Source organism: Octodon degus, unplaced genomic scaffold (genome assembly GCF_000260255.1).
Source record: "Octodon degus isolate 3935 unplaced genomic scaffold, OctDeg1.0 scaffold00031, whole genome shotgun sequence".
NCBI classification, from domain to species: domain Eukaryota; kingdom Metazoa; phylum Chordata; class Mammalia; order Rodentia; family Octodontidae; genus Octodon; species Octodon degus.
This window is the reverse complement of record NW_004524607.1, coordinates 5,743,045-5,766,624: the sequence shown is the minus strand read 5'-3', so window position 1 is coordinate 5,766,624 and position 23,580 is coordinate 5,743,045. Positions and strand designations below refer to the sequence as shown.

Here is a 23,580-nt window from a genome sequence, read left to right as displayed (position 1 = left end):
ATTTGCCCTTCAGGACACACTTGGCAGTTTCTGGAGCCATTTTTGGTTGCCAAAGTTCAAAGGCCCAGATGTGGCTCATGTGATGAATAGCAATATAAAATATTAAATCTATGTCATTTCATAAATGGAATTCAAGCACCATGGACTGGGATACCTACAGAGGTCCTAGGGGGAATCACTGTACTCTCTTTATTATTTTATTCTCTTTTCAGAGGCTCCTAAAAGAGGAGGAAAGAAAGGACTGAAATTCCAAAGATTCTGTCAATTTTTCTGTGCCACCAAAAGGAAGACTCAAAATAGGTGTTCCTTAATTTAGCAGAGCATGTGATGAATTTTAATGTGCACAAGCAAACCAGGTAGAAAACGAAACTGTTTTGAAAATAAGATGTGATGACTGGAACAAAATGTGTCTTTCTCAAGAAATTAGCTTGAAGAATGAAACCAAAGACTGCTGGAAGTAACCAATGAAAAATTCTAGCAGATGGGTTGCTGAGGATGGATGCAAGCAAAAATCTCTATAAATCCATTGTAAGATGTTTCACTGGAAGAATATAAACTCTATTCCCTTAGTCCACTACAGAATTAATGATTAAATAAATGATAAAAGACAATAGATTGTTTTGTTTGGGGATGTTTGCTAGTTTGTTGCAGTATTGGGGATTGAACCCCAATACTTCTCACTGAGGTACCTTTTTTATTTTAAAATAGGGTTTCACTAAATTGCTAAATTACACAGGCAGAGCTTGAACTTGTGATCTTCTTGCCCCAGCCTCCCAGAGTACTAGGATCACAGACATTTGCCACCACACCTAGCTTAAACCTTCTATAAAATTTAATATCTTTACACTCTCCCATAAAGCTTTCCTATGTATGATATGAGTGGTTGTTTTGTTGTTGTTGCTTTGTTCTGTTGAAGTGAAAATTCGTGTTCCATAGCCTGGTCAGTGCTATGCTTAAGACCTCAGTATCAGGAAGATGGATTTAGGATAAGATTGAAGGATTTAAAAGGAACATTTAATTTCTCACCAACTATAAGGGGAAGGTTGACATAAGTTTTCAAAAACTTGCACAGAACTTGTTAATGAAGATGTCTCTGACTGCAAGTAGCCAAAAAACAAAACAAATCAAGACAAAACAAATGAAAACACTGATTTGACTTAAATAATGAGAGAGTTCATTACCTTACACAACAATTACAATATAATAAGGGCATGAAATATGAGGAAGGATGAGTAGTTGATATCAAGCATTTAGGTTCTTTTAATATATTCATTCCAAAATTTCCAGGGATAGTAGTATAACAATAACCATACCTGGAAAAAAAATCCATTTGTACCATTCAGAGATAGGAAAAAATGCCATTTCTTGGGGTCTTTCTCTTCTGAATGAGGGAATCTCCCCAAGAAGTAACTACAGCAAATACTAAGCCAATTTCCTGACATGGGTGATTGAACCCATTCTGAAACACCTTAACTAGCTTAGACCAACCAGCGTTCATTCTTGTCCCCTTCACATGACTCACAAGGGGGATAGGTGCATACCCTAAAGAAATTAGGGTTGATAGGTTACAGTGTGCCCATCACTGAGTGACATTTGAGTCTCGAAGAAAATAGAATTATTCTATTAATATGTGTCAACTACAGATATGCATATTAATGGATTTTGGAAATCATTTATGTAAATACTTGGATCAGTCAGTTTGTTGTATATTAAGGCTAATTTGATTAGGAGCACTACCGTGATAAGTAAAGATTTCACTTATTCCATAAAAATGTTTTTATTTATATGGAGATTTAGACTTTTTGTTTAAATTTTCTTAAAAAGGAGCTATGACACAGAATAATGTGTTCAGTTTAAGGCGTCACATTTTAGGAAAATCGGAATATATCAAATAAATCATATGCTAAGAGGATCGGGAAGAAGGTAGGGATGTTTAACTTGGGGAAAACACTTGGAAGAATATCGCAGGAATCTTTAAATTTTTTATTGCCACATATTACCTATATATATTTCTGAGTTGGAAATTGATGTTTTAGAACATGTACACAGTAGAAAGTTATCAACTCAGAGTAATAAACTTATCCATTACCTTAAACTTCTCACTGCATTATGCTAAGAACATTTAAGCTCCTTTCTTCTGAGAATTATAATGAATCAAAACTCTTAGTGTATTTGAATAGTCAGTATTTAGAATAGAGTGTGGACTTACTCTGTGCAGTTCTATATTTTAGAAGTAGGACAGAAGTGTAGAAATTACAGTGAGATGTCCTTGACTCCTGTGATAATGGTGGCTAAGATACCCCAAGATCTGTGGGTAGAAAACTGGAGACCTAGGAGAACCAAGGTGTAGTTCTAGCCTAAGCCCAAATTATTTGTGTGGCAGTGCATGCCTCTAATCTACCACACTGGGGAAGCTGAGGTAGGAGGATCATTGTGAGTTCAATATCAACCTGGGCTACAAAGTGAGTTCAAGTCCAGCCTGAACAACACAGACCCTGTGGAAAACTGCCTATGAGCTTTCTCACAAAACACTGGGTTCTCCATTGGAAATTTGCAAGAGCTTGCATGAGCATCTGGCATCAATATGGTTTAGAAAATCCTGCTTTGGGTAGGAAATCAGACCAGATCAAAGTAACAGCCTAAGCACAAGGCCTTCTTCTGCACTATCATCCTGTCTCATGGGTTGTGATCATTTTATGTGTCCACAAGGCCGAGTTAAGGAATGTCCACATGGCCAAACATCCTGGATGAATCTGCCAGAGGGTTGTTGGGATGAGCTTAACATCTGAAACTGGAGACTGAGGAAAGCTGGTTGATTTCCCTAATGTGGGTACCCTCACCTGAGGGCCTGGTGAGGCTAACAATGCTGATCTCTCTACAGCAAAAGGAAAGCCCTCCTGCCTCTCAGTTGAGATACCAGCCTATCTTGCCTGCAGTTTTATATTACATAAAACATCAGCAGAGCTAAATTTCAAGCCTGCTTGCCTTCCTACTGAACTTATCCCCCTTGCTTTCCTGGTTCTCAGAAATTTGAGCTCAGACTAGAACAACTACCTTCAAATAAACTTTGGTTCTCCTGGGTCTCCAGTTTTCTACCCACAGATCTTGGGACGTCTTAGCCATCATTATCACAGGAATCAATTTATGTTTCTACACACATATACCCTGTTGACTCTGTTCTCTGTAGAACCCTGTCAAATACATGGGCTGAGAATGTCTTGCAAATCAAGCAATCCCCTCACTTCTTGTAGATGATGAAGCATGTTCTCTATGTTGTTCTTTTTTGCATATTTTTGGATTCTGAGGCTGATTAAGATTCTAGTTCCATGATGCTGTGTGTGGTGGCACACTCCTGTAATCCCAATACTTGGGAGGCTGAGACAGGAGGGTTCCATGAGTTTGAAGATAGCCGAGGCCCCACAGTGCATTCAAGGCCAGCCTGAACTACATAGCAAAATCCTGTCTCAAAAAGGAAATAAATAAAAATAAAATAAAATTCTGGTTCTGCTTCAATTTTTAGTGCTTACTTTATAATCATTGAGTTTTTTCCTAGAAAAGAGAAAAAGATGGCCTACAGGATCTTTCCCCTACTTCAAGATTCATGGTGGCTGGGGAGATGGCTCAGTAGAATAAGTGCTTGCCTGGCAAGCGCAAGGCCCTGAGTTCAATCCCCAGTTCAAAAAAAAAAAAAAAAAAAGATTCATGATAAAACAATTTTTGAGAAATTCTCTGGTCCAGAAAGACCACCTTAAAGACGCCATTATTATATTAACTTATTGCTTTTATATTTTCCTTTGAGACATTATTTTTGTAACTGTCCAAAAAGAGAAAATGCAATAACACGTCAGAAATAGAACTGAGAGAAGAGAGGCATAGATTGCATTTTTACATAACCATTTCAAAAGTATAGAAACATTTGGGGTTTAGACTTCAAACTACATTTTATTTTTATCAAGTAACAGAATTCTAGTATATTGAGCACCCCCTTGTAGTTTTCTTGGGAAAATGTTGAATGTTGGGAAACCTTATGCAAATGCAAAAAGAAGAGAGAATCCCAATCTCATTCTCTTTGACAATGATTAGTCTGTGATTCCTAGCCGGAACAAAGGGGCAAAGTAAACTATTATTCTGTGCTGCATAAATTTACTCCATCTTGGTGACTTCTGCTGAGCATGGAAGTAGAACTGGGCAGATGGCAGTATACATATAACATACCAGTGCTCTATTTGTGCCTTGCATGAGGGTGGGCCCAGTATTTTCTATTTTAGCTTAGGGCCAAATTCAAGGATCCCAATTAGCATCAAGACAATCAAGAGCCAAGAAAGTATTACACAGTAGTTGTGACAGGCCATATGTAATTAACTGATAAACAATCTATAATCTAAAATTCTTCAAATTGCATGATTACAGAATATAGTCCTTTGTAATTTGTACTATAATGAAATATGCACTATTTTGTTCTAGATGATTTTCATAAAGTTACCTCCTGTCATTTTAAGTTTGAAGTTTTCCAGAGATAAATGATACGATTTTTGTTTTTTCCTGAAATGTTTTTTTATCAATACAAATTAACTGTGACGCTAAAGGCTTAAAATAAACTCACACCTATCACCATGCACAAAACTAGTCAAAATGGATCAAAGATTTAAGTATGAAAACTGAAACACTAAATCTTCTGGAAGAGAAACTAGGTAGAAACCCCAAGTGCATAGGGGTAGGTAAAAAGTTCATAAACAAAAACCAAACTGCAAGGGAAGAGGTTGGCCAAATAGCTCAGTGGATTAAAGCACCTGCAAGCAGGCACAGTGGCTGGGGGATCAATCCCTGGGCCTGCTGTGCCAGCCCCATCCCCAGGGCACGCTGAGACGGCAATTGAGACTGGGTGTGGTGGCACACACTTGTAATCCCAGCTCTTGGGAGGCTATAAACAGGTGGGGGCTGGGAATATAGCTCAGTAGAATAAGTATAGGGTCCTGAGTTCAATCCCTGGTATCGCAAAAAAAAAAAAAAAAAGAAAGAAAGAAAGAAAGAAAGAAAGAAAGAAAGAAAGAACACAAAACAGGCAGATCACTACAAGAACAAAAAACTGCATGGGAAATACTTCAAAGAATCAACACTTGGGATCTTTTTGAAGTCTCTGCATGTCAAAAGAAAACACTAGGGGGCCTGCCCCTTAGCTCAGTTCTTTAAGTGGCTGCTTCAACAAAGCAGTCAGGCTCAGGTTGCTGTGGTTCAATCCCCACAACTCAAGACAGCCAAACCTGCCCTGAAGGCATTCGGAGCAAAAAAAAAAAAAAAAAAAAGAATGAAAACACGAATAGAGTAAAAAGAAAACCCACAAAGTGGGAAACAATTATAGCAGACTGTCCTTCAGATAAAGGACACCTATTCAAGAACATATAAAGAATTTTTAAAACTCAGGCCTCCAAAACTCAAAGACCCAATCCAAAAATGGGCATCTGAGATGAATATAAACTTCAAAAATGAAGAGCTACAAATGACAAATAAATATATGAAAAAATGTTAAACATTATTGGTCATTCAAGAGATGCAAATTAAAATAATGCTGAGATACAATCTTATGACAAAAAGCATGGCTATCGTCAAAAGGTAACCAACCAATAACAAATGCTGGCTGTGGGGAAAAAGGTACACACAACCATTATGGAAATCAGTGTGTGGAGATTCCTCAAAAAGCTAGGATTGGAAGTCCCTTTCAAGTCAGCTATTCCCCTCCTAGGTATTTTTTAAAAAGAACCGAAATCATCATACCACAGAGACATATGTGCACCCATGTTTATAGTAGCACAATTCGTCATAGCTAAATCTTGGAAACAACTCAAATGCCCATCAACTGAGGAATGAATAAAAAAGATGTGATATTTTTATACAATGGAGCATTATTCAGCTATAAAAGAAGATAAATTCAAGGCTTTTGTAGATAAACGGATGCAGGTAGAGACTATATTGGTGAGATAAATCAGATCCACATGTGCAAACATTGTTGTATTGCTGATGAGAGAACCTGAAAGAGTAATTAAAATCTAAGAGGTGCAACGGATCTGTAAAAGGGAAAGAAATTGTTCAATGAGGAAGAAAAAGTGGGACAAGGAAAAGGACAGATGAAAAAAGGGAAAAGATATATTTAGGTATATATGCAGAATAGTTTGGATAATTATATTATCAATTTCTCCTGGTCTTTTGAAAGGAGCAGTTAATGCTTAAAACTTTTTAACTCTGATTTTTTTTTCTCCTTGGAATTTCTTATAACTTGTTATTGTTTTGGTTTGTTGTTCTTTAAATGAATCTTATATTTCTATCTGGTAATCTGAACAACAAATTTAAAGATAGTGTCATGTAATACAGCAACCATTTTTGAATTCCTATTACTTTAATATTACTTTGTGAAATCTTGTTTCTAATTTTTTTCCTATTACTATTTTATGTTCTTGAAAAAAATTGACTGTAATGTTTTACTTTGCTTCAATAATTACATGACATATTCTTTTCATTCTCATCTTTACAGAACTTTTAAGTACTGCCTGTATTTTGGACTATCCTATTTCTAAGAATTTTTTGTTAACATCTTCACCCATAAATTATGCTGTTTACTTAATGCCATAGTCTTTCCCTCTTTGGGGAGTGTCTAAATATTCTCCTTTATTTGCTTACTGTGGTAAATAATGTCTCCTCTCAGGATATCTGTCTTAAACCTCAAAACATGAGAATATGTAAGATTAATATATAGCAAAAGGGAATGAAAGATGCAGGTAGAATAAAGACTGGTGATGAGATGACATTTAAAAAGAGGAAGTATCTTGGATTATGCAGATGAGTCCAGTGTAATCACAATAATCTTTAAAAAGCAGAAGGGAGAACCAGAGAAATGGTTGCCTGGGTTGAACTTGGCATTTCTGGCTTTGAAGGTGAAGGAAGAGGAAATGAGCCAAGAAACTCAGGCCATTTCTGATAAACACACTGTCAACATTTTGATCTTAGCCTAGTAAGGTTCAGAAATCTTTTCTTTTAAATAATAAATTTTTGTGGTATGAAACCAATAAGGTTGTGTTAACTCATTGTAGGAGCAACACATTTGTTCTAGTGGGGTTTTTGTTTTTCCTGTAGAGTGATTTGATTTCTACTGAAATCCGTAATAACCTTGAGGCAAAATCCAAAGATCCTAGCATATATCTCCTAGCCCCTCCCATGGTTCTTTTACTTCTGTCAATACAGTTAATTTAACCAGAGAAATTGGTGAAAAGACCCAAAATGAACAAAGGTGCTGTTATCACATGAGTATGAAGATGCAATTTGCCAATAGTTCTAAAAGGTCTCAGTAGCCAATAATTTATTCAATGTATATAAAATATTCAGCACAGTATCCTAGAGAAGCTAAAAATCAGGATGACACATACTGTTGAGCAAGGTATTACTGGCAAGAGGAGAGGTTAAGAGATAGGAAGTGAAAAAGAGATAGAGTGGGTGGTAGACAAAGTTTAATGGGTGGTTTTAAGAATGGAAACAAGGACAGAAAACAAGGAGAGGAGGAGAATGTGGCAAAACTCTCAGGAGACTTGATGTTCTGACCCTAATAAAAACCCAATAAAGGGCTAGGGAAATAACTCGGTGGTCTAAGTGCCTGCCTGGCAAGCGCAAGGACCTGGGTTTGATCCCTGGTACTGCATGCTGTGTCAGCGCCGAAACTGGACATGGTGGTGCATGCCTGTAATCCAACCACTGGGAAGATTGAGACAGGAGGATCACTACCAGCCTAAGCTGCATAGTAAGACCCTGTACCAAATAAATACCTTTTTGAAAGTTAAAAAAAAAAAAAAAAGCCCAATAAATAGTCACAGAATGACTGAGTAGCACTGTGATTTTTTTCTCAGTGGAAAAAGGCTAATGCTGCCTAATATATGCTTTAGACATGGTTAAGGCCTAATTAACATTTTCACATTTTCTGAAATTTCATTTTACATTACAGAATTATGTTATTCAAAGAAACATAAAAAAGCTAAAAATGCTCACCTTGGAGAGAGGAATTTTTGATCTTCTTTGATGCTTTATGAGTATCAGGCCAATAATCATGTACTGCAATAGGCTAAACCATACCACCAACACCATGTTCATATCCTCACTATCCATAACCCATGGATTTGACTTGAGACATAAGGACTTAGCAGATGTGACTAAGATAAGAAGGATCTTGAGGTGGGCAAAGTCTCTTAAATCATCTAATAAACAATGTAGCCACAGTGGTTCTTTTTTTTTATTGAGAAGGAAATAGCAATAAGACAGTTTCAAAACTGGTTAATAGGACAGTTTCAATAATTAATGCATTGTACATTGTTATTTTCTTAGTGGTTATCCATAGTACAAGATGCAGACAGGATATCCTGTCCAAACACGATTAGTACAAATCTTTCTTCTCATTGAATTAAGTGAAAGGAGCTGTATATCTATCCTAACTATTCTGCATATAGATACAAAATGGTCCTTCCTTTTTATCCCCTTTTTTTGCTTAGTCTTGTCAGAGAAGGGTATTCCATTGGCATCTAAATACTATAAGTGCGTGAATTCAGCAAAAACAATCCAACACAGTCCAGCAGTCCACAAGTAGTGAGTTATCCACAGAAGTTGTTGACTGGAGCCTTTCACAGCTCAGCATATTAATATGGCTTTACTTTATATACCTCATTTTTATACTTTTTTGCTGGATGGTTAAGACCAAGATAAAGCAAGACCTATATAACAAGAAATATAACTTTTGTATCTGATAAGGTCAGTCAACTACCCTCAGGATTTATCCTGTAACCCAGTCCTGCAGGTTGCAGATCCTTTGTCAACCATGTGGATGAGTCATGGCCATTGCTTGACCAATTTGCTCTCTATGAAAGCCTGAGAGAATGTTTTCTCTCCAGGTGACTCTCCTTAGGCACACTCTACATCATCGATCACACACAACGGTTCTTGAGAGAAGGTTCAAGTCAGACTGCATATGTGAGGACAGAAGCAAAGGTCAGCAATGAGATGCAGGCTTTGAAGACAGAGGGGTCCAATTAAGGAAAATCAGCCTCTGAAAGCTACAAGAGTCAATGAATCGACTCTTCCTTAGGCCTCAGGAAGGAGCACAGTCCTGGTGACCTGTTTTATACCTCTGCCTCTAGCACTGTAAAACTAATAAATTTATTTTCCTACTAAGCCACTAAATCTATGTCAACTTGTTACAACAGCAATAGGAAACTGAAAATAGAAATAATGTCATGAATGTATAAAATGCTATAGATGGAAACATCCAAGAATATGTAGCCTGATAAAATGCCTACAATTCCTGGAACTGCAATATTTACACAAAGATAGAAACATACAAAAGACAGTAAATGGAAATAAACACAAAAGCCGAGAAAAGAGATTATGAAAAGGCAGGAATGGTTAGGGGCTTCAAATGTAGTTGAAATGTGAATTAAAAGGCATCGTGTTGGCTGGGCATGGTGGCACATGCCTGTGATCCCAGCATTCAGGAGACTGAGGCAGGAGGATTGTCAGGAGTTCAAGACCAGCCTGGGCTACATGGTGAGCTTAAGGTCAGATTATACTACAGTGAGACCCTATCTCAAAAAAAAAAAAAAAAAAAAAAAAGGAAAAGCATCATGCAGTAGATATAATGTTGGTGTCTTTTATCAATACTAGTTTCAGGGCTGGGGAGATGGCTCAGTAGGATAAGCGCTTGACTGGCAAACACAAGGATCTGAGTTCAATCCCCAGTTCCGGAAAAAAAAACAAAACAAAACAAAAAACAAAACAAAAAAAAAAAAAAACTAGTTTCATACCAGTGTTGAGGTGAAAGCCCTTTTATAAATGGTGGAAGAGTGGCCTACAGGAGAGGAAATGGATATAATATACATAGAAAATTCTAAATTTTTCTTTAGTAAAAAGAACAAGAATTCAAGCAGAACCTGAAGGGAGAATGTGTGAGAGAGATACTATAAACAAATGAGAATGTTAATGGAGAGGAGCCAATAGTGAGAAGTTAACCTGACAGAAAGAGTAACTGATGTAGTAAAGACCCCATGTAGACAGGAGTTGAGATCCAAAACACAGACTGAATAATGGTCTTATAAAGAACACAGGGGAGTAAAGGATGAGTATAGTTTAAAATGACATGTATAGTTTAAATCATCTCTAACACAGACTATCTCATTTTCCACTGGTCTCATAAACTACATAGCACAAGTATAAAAAAGACAAATAAAAAATAAAATATATTCATGTGTCCTACTTAATACTATTTTCTGACTCTGAAGAAAAACACCCAGATATCTGGGCCCTCGCCAGCCATTCCTTCTTTTGTAAGGTGCCTGGTACAATGTCTGAAATACTATACAGTAAATCTTCAATTACTGGAAATCTAATTCCCTTCCATGGCTGCTTCATTAATGATGGCATCTGATTCTTCCGGCTTCTCTGATCTAATTCTAGTACCTGCTGGTCTAATTTATTCTACTTGCCAGATGGCTCCTGACTTTAGAAATATCTCTGTTCTGCTTTACCCCGTACTTCTACTTTCCCAGGCAAAAAATCCATTTATGATATAATTCATTTTATCAAAGTTTATTTAAATACTAAATTGTATTCTGGACAAAGATATAAAGCTACTCTGTACATACACATGCACACATTAGAATATAGGAGCCTCTAGAAATAGACATAGGAGTGTGTAGTGATCCCTCTGAAAAACAATACAGCTTACAAAGTAGAATTAAACCTGAAATGGTTATCAATTTTCATACACAGATACTGACTAAAAGTAATTTTTACATTGTCAAAAAGTATCAAAGAGCATTTTAACATATTAAATTGGGTTTTTCATTTGCTTGTAATCAAAACTCAATTTTAGTTATAATAAGTATAAAAACATGTTCAAGACAGAAAGATTGAAGAGTGTTGTAGAAAAGAAATTAAACATAATCAAGCATATCTATTACCTCACTGAAGAGAACTATTTCATTTGGAAGATCAATCCATGTAGACACTGGCTTCTAAATAATGACTACTTAATTACATAAAAGTATGAATCAATTTTGGAACTAGTCCAGTGAAAGGTCAATGAAAAATGCCTTATCCCATGTGTCCTAACATCTCTTAAGAGAATATAAAAATACAGTAGTATTTTTCCAAAATTTCATTTTATAAATACATCAACATTTCTCTTAAAATATCAGAAATGATTAAAAGAAATAATATAGAAATATTTTCAGCTATACAAGTGCTTTCATGACAAATGAAGGTTTGAGGATACCATCATTTTTCTTACATAGAAAATATTAATGTCTCAATACAATTGTGCCTAATTAAATCCTGGGCAAAGTGAACCCTAAGACAATAAGAGACTTGTTAACACAAGACTCACCACTGTTCTCAGTGCTTTACAGATACTAGCTCATTTAATCTTTTTTTTTTTTTTTTTGCAGAACCAGGGATTGAACTAAGACCCTTCTACTGAGCCATCTCCCCAGCCCCTTCATTTAATCTTAAAACCTGTAACATAATAGTTAACAGGTAATAAAAATAAAAATTGCTACTTTTCTCCCCACCTGCCATCAAATACTAAAAGGACAGCAAAAGTTCAATGAAACAAAGTTGACTCACAAGATTTGAGTTATAGTACTTCTTGGTTACGGTGTGGTGGGACCTTGGACAAATTACTGGAACCAGAACTTCTTTAATCTGGGTGATGTTTAGAATTTGAGGGAGGATGTTAAAAGTGACAGATGCCTCAGGCTTCACCTAACTCATTCTAACTGATTATTCAGAGTGGGACTTGAGAATCTGAATTTCCTTTAAGGTAATGTAGGATGTTTTGATGAACAGCTGCTTCTGGGAACCACTGATCCAGAAGTCTTCTGCTCTAACCTCCTTAGAGAGCCAGTATGACAATATGGGCTCCATGGGCTGGACAAGAATGGTGGATTTTAGACACTGAAACTGTCAGTATCCCAGTTTCTGTGTGTCCACAATAGAAAGGTCATTTGATATATCTAAGCCCATACAGATGTTATCCTACAGAGTGACTGTCACCTTTACCATCTACTTAAGCTTATCCCTCTCCAAGGCATGGCATCAATAAAATTAAGCTGAAAACTGAGACAAAATGGTCCCACCAGCTTACAATATAAAGCAAAGCAAAGGACATCAACTTTACCTGCGCGGCAGGAAAACTGGACTCACAAGTCCCTAAAAGTTTCTGAGACGATCAGACCTTTTTCCCCTTTAAAACTAAATATCATAAAGCACTTTTTATTCATCTCTAGAAACACTGTCTGACTACTGATGTGTGACACCATACAGGAAGAAGCACCTGTAATAAAACATGTCACTGATCGTAACAAACTATTAAATGACTTTCTCACCTAATCCAAAACCCACCTATACAGTTTTGTTGTTGTTAATAGACATATAGTTAATATACTCTCATGTATGTTTGTTGTTTTTTGAGACAAAGTGTCACTATGCATTTCAGACTGGACTCAATTTTCCAGCAATCCTCATGCTTCAGCATCTGGAATGCTAGGATTATGTAGTGCTATTTTTATGAAGTATGTGTATAGATATGTACATTTATGATTATGAATATATTTCAATATTTGTATATGTACATGCCTGTCAAAAAAAATTCTAAAGCCACTAACCTAATTTTAAAAAATCACCTACTTTAGGGATAAACAATGGGCAAACTTCACAGGACCATCTATTTCATTATGTATTCCTGATTAACTACTAATGCCGAGGGCAGGCTTGCAGGAATGCTCATTTTAATGTTTCAAACATGTAACTGCATGCCTTATTCTACAGAAATGAGTAATGCTTTGAACACAAAATTCCCACTAATGACTGCAGTCAACTGATCATTAATTCTGAAACCTGACTCTGATGAATCCATACTTACCTTGTTTTCTCCAAAAAGCACACATTAGCTCTAATAGTGGACCTAAGAATTATAGTTACTAAAACTCATTTACTTAGTAACATACTACTATATTTGCTACTATATAAGGCTTGACCATAAACAATAAAAGGTAAATTCACAGGTCAAGAAATCTAGGCCTATTTTACTAGTATATCCTTACAGTACATGAAATTTACATTAATCTTAGGAAGCAGGCACATGTATATAACACAATTTGATTCTTTTTAATCCCCTTTCTCTCCTCACCCACCTCCCTCTCTCCATTTTTAAATCTCCTTTTCCTATTTTCATTATTACCATTTTGGGTTCATGTTTATAACATGTAATGTTCATATTCACTGCGGGTATTCAGCATATGTACTTAATAATCTTAAATCTTTTTACTTCTTCCTCTTTTTACCCACTTCCCTCCTTATCCATCTCTTGGACCTCTTCCCATATACTGCTTATATGGGATGCATTCAAGGCCTTTGTGGGAAAATGGAGACACCTCAAAAATATAATGGTAAATGAAATCAAATACACAGCTTAAATATTGTATAGCTCTCATTTGAACTAGCCAAAGTACAAATAAAGAGCAAAATAAAGGCTTGATATAAGCAAACAGGGAGACAGATCTATGCCTACTTTAAAACAGGATTTTTCATTCTTTGAGCTGCCCAGACACAAATTTAGGGATGCCAATAAGTTGTACTGGATTAGTGCTAATGATTAATTTGTGCTTATAATTATGCCCTTTTATCTAAGTACATCAAGAGCTCTTAGAGCATCAATTTCTTATATCTCTGAGAAGCACACTTGTAGAAAGTTATTATCTTTATTTTATAGTCAGAAAAACTAGGGCATAGAAAGGTGAAGTGACTTTGCTGGGGTTAAAATGGTGAACAACTAATAAAAAAGGGACTCACGTTATTTTCATGTCTAGTTCAGTATATTACCTTTCATAAACATGTTTTTTTTTTTTTTGGCAGAACCGGAGGTTGAACTCAGGCCCTTGTGCTTGCCAGGCAAGTGCTTATTCTACTGAGCTATCTCCCCAGCCCCACACACATGCTAATTCCACCTAATTTCCATTCTAGGAAAATTGAGCATAATGTATTTAATTCTTAACTGTGAATGAATGTCTCACTGTGTTTAAAATGCTACTTTACATGAATACAGAAAGGAAATAGTCTTTGGTTTACTTGTGTTACTATTATTTATGGAGCTTTTGTTATATGTGGTTTTCTGAAGCCTCTGCTCAAAATGAACTATTCTGACTACATCATGCTAGGTTAGCACAGCTGTGACAGTGGAGACAGGCTAATGAATTTGAGGCTGTCTTTCATGGTGTTCCTATTGCTTGCTTTCAAAGTCATCCTTGCAGTCCTCCATTCAGCAAATATTTGTGCAGCCCATAATCCTCGACCTTTGGTCTATGGTAGTCTAAGGTACTGCCAATGATTAAAATACTTTTATTAAGGCATCAACACAGATAACATTTCATCTTATTATGGTGATGTATTAGCACTGTCACACTCAAAGCCAGGCCTTAAACAGGCGTGATGGCATAATCCCAGCACCCTGAGGCAGCAGGACTGCAAGTTCAATTTCAGCCTGGGGACCTATGAAAGCCCCTTTCTCAAAGTAAAAAAAAAAGTGCTGGGGACATAGCTCAGTGTAAAAGCCTTGGGTTCAATTCCCCACATGTACTAAAAATAAATAAATAAATAAAAATCCTGACCTTCATGATGCTTAAGCAATAGTGGTAATCTATGGATGGGCATGCAGCATCGCACTGAGATTTTTTTTTTTTTTTTTTAATGTAACACTAAGAAACTTTCCCAAGTTCAGGTAGGGAGAAGGAAGTGGTTTTGAAACTGCAGTCCTTTTGATGAGATCACATAAATCTGTGGTGTCTCTAACGTCAGTGCACCTCCCCAAACCTCTAGACTTAAACTGCCATGAGACAGTACCACTCTTACTTCAAACTGGCAAAGCCCAAAGCTGAACTCATTTTCTGAGGTGTTCTCCTCACAGCCTATCTCAACCCCTTCTCATGCCATTTAGTAAAACACTTTTATCCTGCCCCTCCCCCAACATAAAATAAAGCATCATTATTGCCACTTCCGTTCTCTTTACTCAGCTGTCCTCAGTGATCAAGTATCTGTTGACTTGGTCTCTTAGGATCATAGAACTCCATCTCTGTTGGATGCTGTCATAGTTTTGGTCTTTCCTCTTCTTGAGCTCTCCAATGGCTCCTTGTCTAGACGTCTTACCCTGCTCTTCCCCAGCAAATAATGTGTCCTCCTCTAACAAAAGAATAGCTTAAATTATAAATCTGCCCAGGGTCATTACTCTCTGTCATAAGGGCAAAGAGTTCATGATTTGGCTTCGGCTTCTGCAGCCTCATCTTTTTCAGCGACCCAAGCTTGAACTCTTAAGGCCTGTAATTACTACTCCGCCTTTTCTCTATTAGTTGTTCCTGTGATGCACAGCCTTCTCCTACGGACCTGAGTTTGCCATCTCCACCATCGTTACTCTGGAAAAATGCCTACATGTCTTGAACACTAACGCCGAGTTTTGATCCTTTCCCCTCTGCACCTTGCAACACCATAGCTCTAAATACAATTGTTTGTTTTCACGTCGGTCCACTTGATTAGGCATTCCTTCAATGCGTAATGCCAAGCATGTAGATGGTACTCAAATTGGAGAGGGAGAAGAAACGAGAATACATATCAAGAGATATCTGCTAGTGGACGATGGACAAGGCATCTATTTCGAAGCTGTGGAGGGCTATATAAATACAGCAGCCCGACTTAGCGAGAAGACGTATGCCCCTCAGTGCCGTGGGCCGCAGGGCAATTTCGGCGCCACACTGACATCGCACCTGCTGCCCGAAGGCCACCAGCGCCCGCCCCCGGGACCGCGGACCAAGGGCGAAGGCGGCGTCCCAGGACCGGAGAGCCCCGAATCCCCCAGCTAGGACAGGCGTCCAGCCGCCACCTCGGAGTCAGACCGCGACACGCCACGTCACAGCAGGAAAATCCCGGCCCCCGCCCAACGACGCCGGGGAGAAGAGGATGCCCCTGCGCGCAAGATGGCCGCCTCCGCTCCCTCCCCGGGAACCCCTCCCGGGTCCCAGGCAAACGATCCGACGCCGCGACCCGAGAACCTCCGTGAGGCCCGTGGCCACTGCCGGACCCTGGAAGGTGACTTCACCTCCCCAAGCGCAGAGAGCCGAAGGAAGGGCCGCCCGTGAGAGACACCGGGGGCCCAGGCCAGCGATCCCGCGCCCTACAGAGCCTTTGTTCTCCGGCCCCGCCGCCAGCGCCGTGCTCCGCGCCCGCGGACCGGAAGTGCTCCCGGAGGCCCCGCCCCGCCGCCCGGCGACCCGGAAGTGATCGGCGGCGGCTGCTGCAGAGCGGCCAGGAGGAGGGCGGCTCTCCCCTGAGCGGAGTTCCGAGTCCTCCTCCTTCTCCTCCTCCAGCCGCCCAGGCTCCGCCGCCGCCCGTCGGATTCTGCCTCCTCCTCCTGCCGCCCTCGGCGCGGACCCTCCCAGACGACAAGGGCCGCGGAGCCTCGGGTCAGAGGCAGCACACCCGCGGCTTCTGGAGCCCGCGGGCGGCGGACCGGCTCGCCGCACAGGTAAGCGATGTCACCGGGGCCAGGAGGGCCGGGGCGGCGGCGGGGGTGTGTCCGGACGGCGGTGGCCGAGGCCGGGGCGCGGCGTCCCGGCGCCCAGATTGCATCTCTCGGGCTGGGCTGCGAGACGAGCTCCGGGCGCTGGAACTCTGGCGCCGCATTCGGCGAAGGCGCCCCGGGAGCGAAGTCCCCGCGCCGCAGCCCCTCGGGGCGGCCTCTCCGAAGGTCACCTCGCCTCTCCAGCTGGAGGCACTGAGGTCCCCGCCCGGGCGGTGCTGGTGACCTGGGGGCTTCCTGCTTGCGCCGCCGCAGTCCCCCGCTCCCTCCACCTTCCTCTCCTGCTTTCCTGCCTGTGCACCCCTCGCCTGCACTTGAGCCTCCGGCGGCCGGGGCTTGGTGTGCCGATCCGAGGATCGGCTTTGGGGACCGAAGTCATGAGAGCTGAACAGCTGGCTTTGGGCTTCTGTAGAGATTGAGCTTCTGTCTGTTGGGGATGACCCAGTCTCAGAAAAGAGGAGAGAATGGAAGTATCTGGGTGGGGGACATTTCTTCCGCTGTTTCTAGATATCGGAGGTGAGATTTGTGCGCCTGATCCTGGGCACCTGTGTGGGGAAGTGGGCGGGGGTGACCGCGCAGAGGTGGCAGCGTTGTTTTGAGGTTTAGGAAGAATTAGGGAGTTCCCTGGCTTGTGCGTGGAAACCTGAATGTCCAGACTTGAGAGAGCCCAATTGAGTGTCATTGAGGTTCTGTGAGAACTCCAGTGCCACGCCCTGTCAAATTCAGTAGTTTGACGTGTGCCAGGAAACAGCCTTTATAAAACATGTATCCTAAGTTCATCATTCTTTCCACAGAAGTAAATTGCAACTTTAATAATCATTCCAAAAATAGGATAGCAGGTTTAGTAAACTGTCACAGTAAAAGGCCTTCCTTTTAGCTTATGTTTGTTAATGTGTCAGATTAGCTTATGTTTTTAGATCGTGATTTGTTTTAGGGGAGCTCTGCTTGTGCTTCAGCGCAGTGTGTCTAGAACAATGTGTGTTTTTTTTGTTTTTTTTTTTCACGAAATGAATGAAATGTGTGGGTGATTTCACCTTTCAGAAGTGTCCTTTATTTTGTCGACCCAGGGTATTTGTTCATTTGGTTGAGGTTCTTGGCACTTACAGATTTTGCTTTGCCTTTATGTTCTTCAACAACCCCCAAAACTCAACCTTTCCCTGAAAGGTTAAAATTCTATCTAGGGGATTGTAATTGGGCAGTGTAATAACTTGTATTCCAGTGTTCAAGGATCACGGTTTGAGCATATCCAGGGTTAGGAGGAAAAGCTTTCCTGTAGATAAGCATTACGTTTTTGTTTGGAGTTGATTATTGTACCCTGTTTTAGTCAAAAGGAGGAAATGGGGAGTTAGTGCTGTTTGGGAAACGTGGTGCATAGCAGAATTGCTGATAGTGGCTCCTTTTTCCCACTGATGCCCGAAGTCCTCTGCTATCTAATGTGACCTTGATAAGATTTACGGGGAGCCACTTCCACATTTCTTTCCCGAGATTCAGATGCTATTCTCTAGTGTCTGCTGAGTGTGCAGTCATCTATATCTTTTACTTCACTACAACGTTTTTTTTTTTTTTCCATGAAGGGCTTTCATAAAAGGGGGAAGGGCTAACTAAAGAGAAGAATTTTATTGATGGTTTATGAGGGAAGATTTTTGTTTATAGTTGGATTGTTTCCACTTCAGGAAGGTCCCGGTCAGAACAAAGTGGTAGCCTCTTCTTTCCTGTCCTGTATCTAGTGGTGCTCCTGTATTGTTTTTTTTTTTTTTTGGTGGAACTGGGAATTGAACTCAGGCCCTTGCGCTTGCCAGGGAAGCGCTTATTCTACTGAGCCTTCTCCCCAGCCCCCTGTATTGGTTTTCCTCAGGTCACTTACTTTCTACAGAGCAGAAATAAACATGCCAATATCATTTTTGCTGTGTCGGTGGTGAGTGGTACCTGGGGAATGAACACAGGGTTTTTTTTCTTTTTGCTTCCCTTAGACCAGCTCTGGCTAAATTGCTAAATGATTAGGATTGAGCTTGAGTTCCTGCCTCCTGCCTCAGCCTTCTAGAGGTGTGTGCCACCATATTTGGCTTCAGTATCATTTCTTATATCTGTGTCTCTCAGTGGAATATACATTTGTATTCTTTTATAAATGAATGGCAAGGACAAATCACTTTTAAAGTACTAGCATAAGAAGCTAATAAAGTTAATGAGGAAAAATGTGCTTTCCAAAGATGTAGGGAAGATAGTTCATGACTTTCAGTGTTTTATAAAATGATTGAATTGTTAGACAAGGGACAGAAAAGCCTGAAATTTCATATCTCAGCAACATGACCACTGTATAGATGTTAGATTTCCCTTCTTTAGTTCAATAACCCCCTTGGTAGTAAATATTTTCATCTATTGATTTCCTGCCAAGCACCATGATTAGAGCTTTGCTTATATTGTTTCTAATCTACATACACCTCTGCAAGATGGAGACTTTTCCCATACTTTACTACACACACTGCAATTATTTGCCAGAGATGCAGCTCCCTAGCTAGTGTGTAGTGAAGCCTGGGTTTGAAAATGAAATAAGGATTTCTGAGAGTAGTAAAGGATGCTGTTAACCCTAAAAATGAAGAAAAGATGATTCTGATTGAGCTGAGCTTGAGGAAAGTGAAGATCTCAGCACTTGGTTATCACATGTGGCCTGGGTCAGCAGTGCCTCTGGCCAGGTGGTCTTAAACAGCAGCAGCTCTGCCCTTTATCTCCAGAGTGCCTATAGATATAGTAGCAGAGATGTGCCACGTCTATTCTCACGATTCCAGCCATAAAGCATGTTTCTCTAGGTTTAACATGGAGACTTGAGGATTGCAGAACTTGCGTTAATGTTCTAACTGCTTGCTATTCAGTGCTAGGAGAATGCTCTTTGTTCCTTCTAAGCCTGGGTGTGGTTTTTTATGCATTTTTTTCATAGGCTTAATTTGAAGATATGTTCACCTCTTGGTTTAAGGAGAGAGAGAAAAAAGATACAGTTCTAAGTAAAACACAGCTCATTCTGTAGTCCCTATAAGTAGCAGTTCTTTTTTTTCTTAGCTCTTAGACACTTTCCCAAAGCTTGTGTAAGTTATAGAAGATTCTTTACATCCTTGATTTAATTATATATAAGATGGAGACTTGTTTCCCCATAGTCAACCAAGTAATCTATACAAGCCCCCAAAAAGGGGGCTGCCATAAAATATTATGATACTTTTTTTAAAAAAATGTATTTGGTACAGGGTCTCACTACGTAGATCACACTCGCAGTGATTCTCCTGTTTTCAGCCTCCTAAGCGCTGGGATTGTAGGCATGCGCCCCCATGCCAGTCTCAATCCCGGTCTCAGGGCACCCTGGGACGGGGCCATCCCTGCACACCGGGGATCAAACCCCAGCCTCTGCACTCTTCCTAAGCAGGCGATTTAGTTCACTGAGCTATCTGGCTACCCTGATACTTTTCTTAAAGGCCTTCACAGGTCGTGTCTTGTGTTAGATGCAATAGACCAAGTCATGGCACACATAATCTTACAGTGTGGAATTCAGTTTCATGGCTGAACTCACTTTTCTAAACTGTCAGGATAGATAGTGTCATTTTGAACCGGAAAACGCAGTGAGATTGTGACATTATTTCAGTTCCCAGATTCATTGTGAAGATGAGATAGAGATTCCCAGATTCCACAAAGATCATGATTGTGGCTGTAGAAGCCACAGGATCTTTTTATTTATTTATTTTTTTATGCAGTTGAGTAGCTAGCATAGTAATCCATTGAAAGTAGATATTACCACACACAACTGCAAGTGTTTTCCTATACATGCCTTGTGTAGATTTATTCTGGAATATTACAGCTATCTGTTCTATAGTTGGCCTCTGTAATCTTTTCTTTTAAAATCTAATCTTTTTAAAAAAATCTTCTTGTGGCTCCTTTTTACCCATTAATAAAAATCAAACTTTTTTATCCTTAATCATACAAAAAACCTTCCAGATGTGCTCCTTACGTAATCAGCTGTCTGGCCTCTTCCCTCTTGCATATACTCAATTCCAGCTGTGCTGAGATCATAAAATGTTAGAGATTTTTTCTTCTCCCATTTGTTTGTCCTGGAGTGCTAGCCACTCTTTCCACCAGTTTACTGCTCGTCCTAGGCCTTCAGACTCAGTTCAGGTTTTCCTTGAACCCATCCCTGAATCAATCAGTCAATCAAATAATCTAAGGACTGGGGAGACACCTCAGTGGAATAAGTGCTTGCTTGGCTAACGCAAGGTCCTGAGTTCGATCCCTGTTACTGCAATTAAAATAAATAAATAAACAAACAGAAAAAAAGAAAGAAAGAAGAAAAGAAAATCTTCAGGTCTGGGCTAGTTATGTTTCTTGTGTGCTGTCACGTCTTTAGTTCCAGTACTTGCTACTCTAAGGAGAGTAGTTCAAAAGCCTATTGTACATTTGGTTTACCTCACTCCATAGTTACCTGGGAACTATACAAACAGACACACCCTCTCCATCCTCTCTCAGCTTCTGTCTTAAATGCCTTTACAGGCCTTTCTATCAGATCTTCCAGACTTTCTCAGTTCTTTTTTTTTTTTTTTTTTTTTTTTTTTATGTATTTGGTACAGGGTCTCTCTACGAGGCTCAACTTATAGTGATACTCCTGTTTTAAGCCTCCCCAGCACTGGGATTACAGGCATGCGCCGATCTTGGTGGCCACTCAGCACACCCGGGACAGCATGTGGTGCCAGGGGCTGTCTCAGTTCTTGACACTCTTTCTATATCAGTAATTTTTCATGTCTAGGTCAAAACACCTGTCAGCTTAACTTACTAAGTAGTTAGTCCAAATAATTTATTATCTAACATCTTAGTAGCTTTTTGAGAAATAATACACATAAACTAAGTTTTTTTTTTTTATTGTGGGTGATTAAACCCAGGATATTTGCACTTATCAACATTCCTTGCCTTTTACATTTTTTGATACAAGATTTTACTAAGTTGTGTGTATTGAGCTCAAACTTCTAATCCTCCTGCCAATGTCTCATGGAATACTGGGAATTACATTTGTGGGCCATCATACCCAGCTAAGTAACTTTTCATTTTTAACTGCATTAACACTATATGTACCATGATTTTTTTTCTAGTCAAGGCCCTACCTGAAAATTTAAGTAATTTCCAGTTACAGATAAAATTATAATTTACAACTTTGCACATTGAACTTTGAATTGTTGGAAGTGTATCTTCGGGCTAAATGCATATATAGATCTGTTAGATGTTGCCAAATCCTTCTCCCTATGGGACTGTACAGTTTCACATTCTTTCCAGCCATGTATGAGTACCTGTTCCCCACAACCTTACCAGTGAGTTTATTGACAGCTTTTGAATTTTTGCCAAACTAATAGAAAGAACTGGTATCTCAGTGTAGTTTTCTTTTGTATTCTTTATGGGTTTTTTTTTTGTTTTTTTTGGTGGGTGTACCAAGAATCAAACACAGGACCTCATACTTGCCCGGCAGGTGTTGCACCACTGAGCCATATCCTGGACCCCTTAATTTAAATCTGTGTGTGTGTGTGTGTGTGTGTGTGTGTGTGTGTGTGTGTGTTTCTTTTTTTCAGTCTTTGAGACAGAGTCCCACTATGCTATGCAGACTGGCATTGAACTCAATTTGCAGCCCAGGCTGACCTTGAACTCAGAGCAGTCCTTTTGCTTCAGCCTGTCTGGCTTTCATTTGTATTCTTATTTTTTTTACTTTTAATTTTTTGTACCAAGGAGTGAACTTAGACCTTGCATTTGCCAGACAGGCTCTTATGCCACTATTAAACATTTTTTTCATATGCTTAGGTCCATTTTATGATTTCTTTTTTAAATTATTCATGTTATTTGCACTTTTTCTAGTATGAGTTTTTGGTCTTTTTCCCTCTTTTTAGTTGTTTTATATTTAAGAATATTAGTTATTTAACTTTAGCATGTGTTCTATTTGCCTAATCATCTTTTCCGTTTCTTATGCTGTTTTTCACCATGTAAAAGTATATTTTGCGTAGTAGTATTAATCTTAATTTTATTTCGTTCTCAGTTCTAGTCTTAGTTAGAAAGTTCTACTACCTGGCCCTCAGGTAGTAGAACAATTCACACATGCTTTCTTCTAATACATAGGTAGTTTATCTTTGCTATTTCATTTTGGAGCATATTTCTGTGTGAGCAAACAAATTTATCATTTTTCATTTTTTCCAAATAGCTGCCCAATTATTCTAATGCCATTTATTTAAAAAAAAATCCTTGAAAGAAAATCTTTATCCTCTAAAGTTTTGGGTCTCTGGGACCCTTTCCTGGATATGTGGGGATTTACCCCTGCCCTCTTATTCTCCAAGGTCTCCCTCGCTTTCATGTCTACATACCAGAGCTGGGACAGTTCTATGTCACTTCATTTATTCTAATTTAATGCTTGTGATTTTTAGTAGCTTTTTTGGTCTCTAAGTATAAAATAAAATGATCATTTGCCTATCTCTTGTACATTGCTGTGTTCATAAGACCAGCTCTTTGTTTTAAAGCTTATGTTTGTCTGGTTGCAACTGTTGGAACTTCTTGTGCATTCTCTGGTTATTCTAATTTCTTTTTTTGTGAATTATTTTTATGTCTTTTGTCTCTCACCCCTACTTCTAATGCAGGGGCTGTTTTTTTTTTGTTTGTTTGTTTGTTTTGTTTTTTTAAATAACAGATTTATTAAGATACAATTCCCAGGCCAGCCTTGGTAGTATCCGCCTGTAATCCTGGCACTTGGGAGTCTGAGGCAGGAGGATTGTTGCGAGTTCAAGACCAGCCTGAGCTGCATAGAGAGACCCTGTCTTCAAAAAGACAAAGACCAGGGTCTGGTGAGATGGCTCAGTGGTCTAAAGCACCTACTTAGAACAAGCTTAGCAAAGCACAGGGACCACGGTTCAATCCCCCAGCACCACATGCCA

The 23,580-nt window shown here is 39.4% G+C and overlaps 1 protein-coding gene across 1 annotated transcript in view; it reads left to right on the top strand.

Annotated features, from left to right (window-relative positions):
• The first annotated feature begins 16,364 nt into the window (after positions 1–16,364).
• The window catches only part of Rala (RAS like proto-oncogene A), a 79,852-nt gene continuing 72,636 nt past the window's right edge, over positions 16,365–23,580 (top strand). Inside the window, exon 1 of the mRNA XM_004629562.2 lies at positions 16,365–16,594. The gene's annotated coding sequence lies outside the window, so the exon portion shown is untranslated. The remainder of the gene's footprint in view (positions 16,595–23,580) is intronic.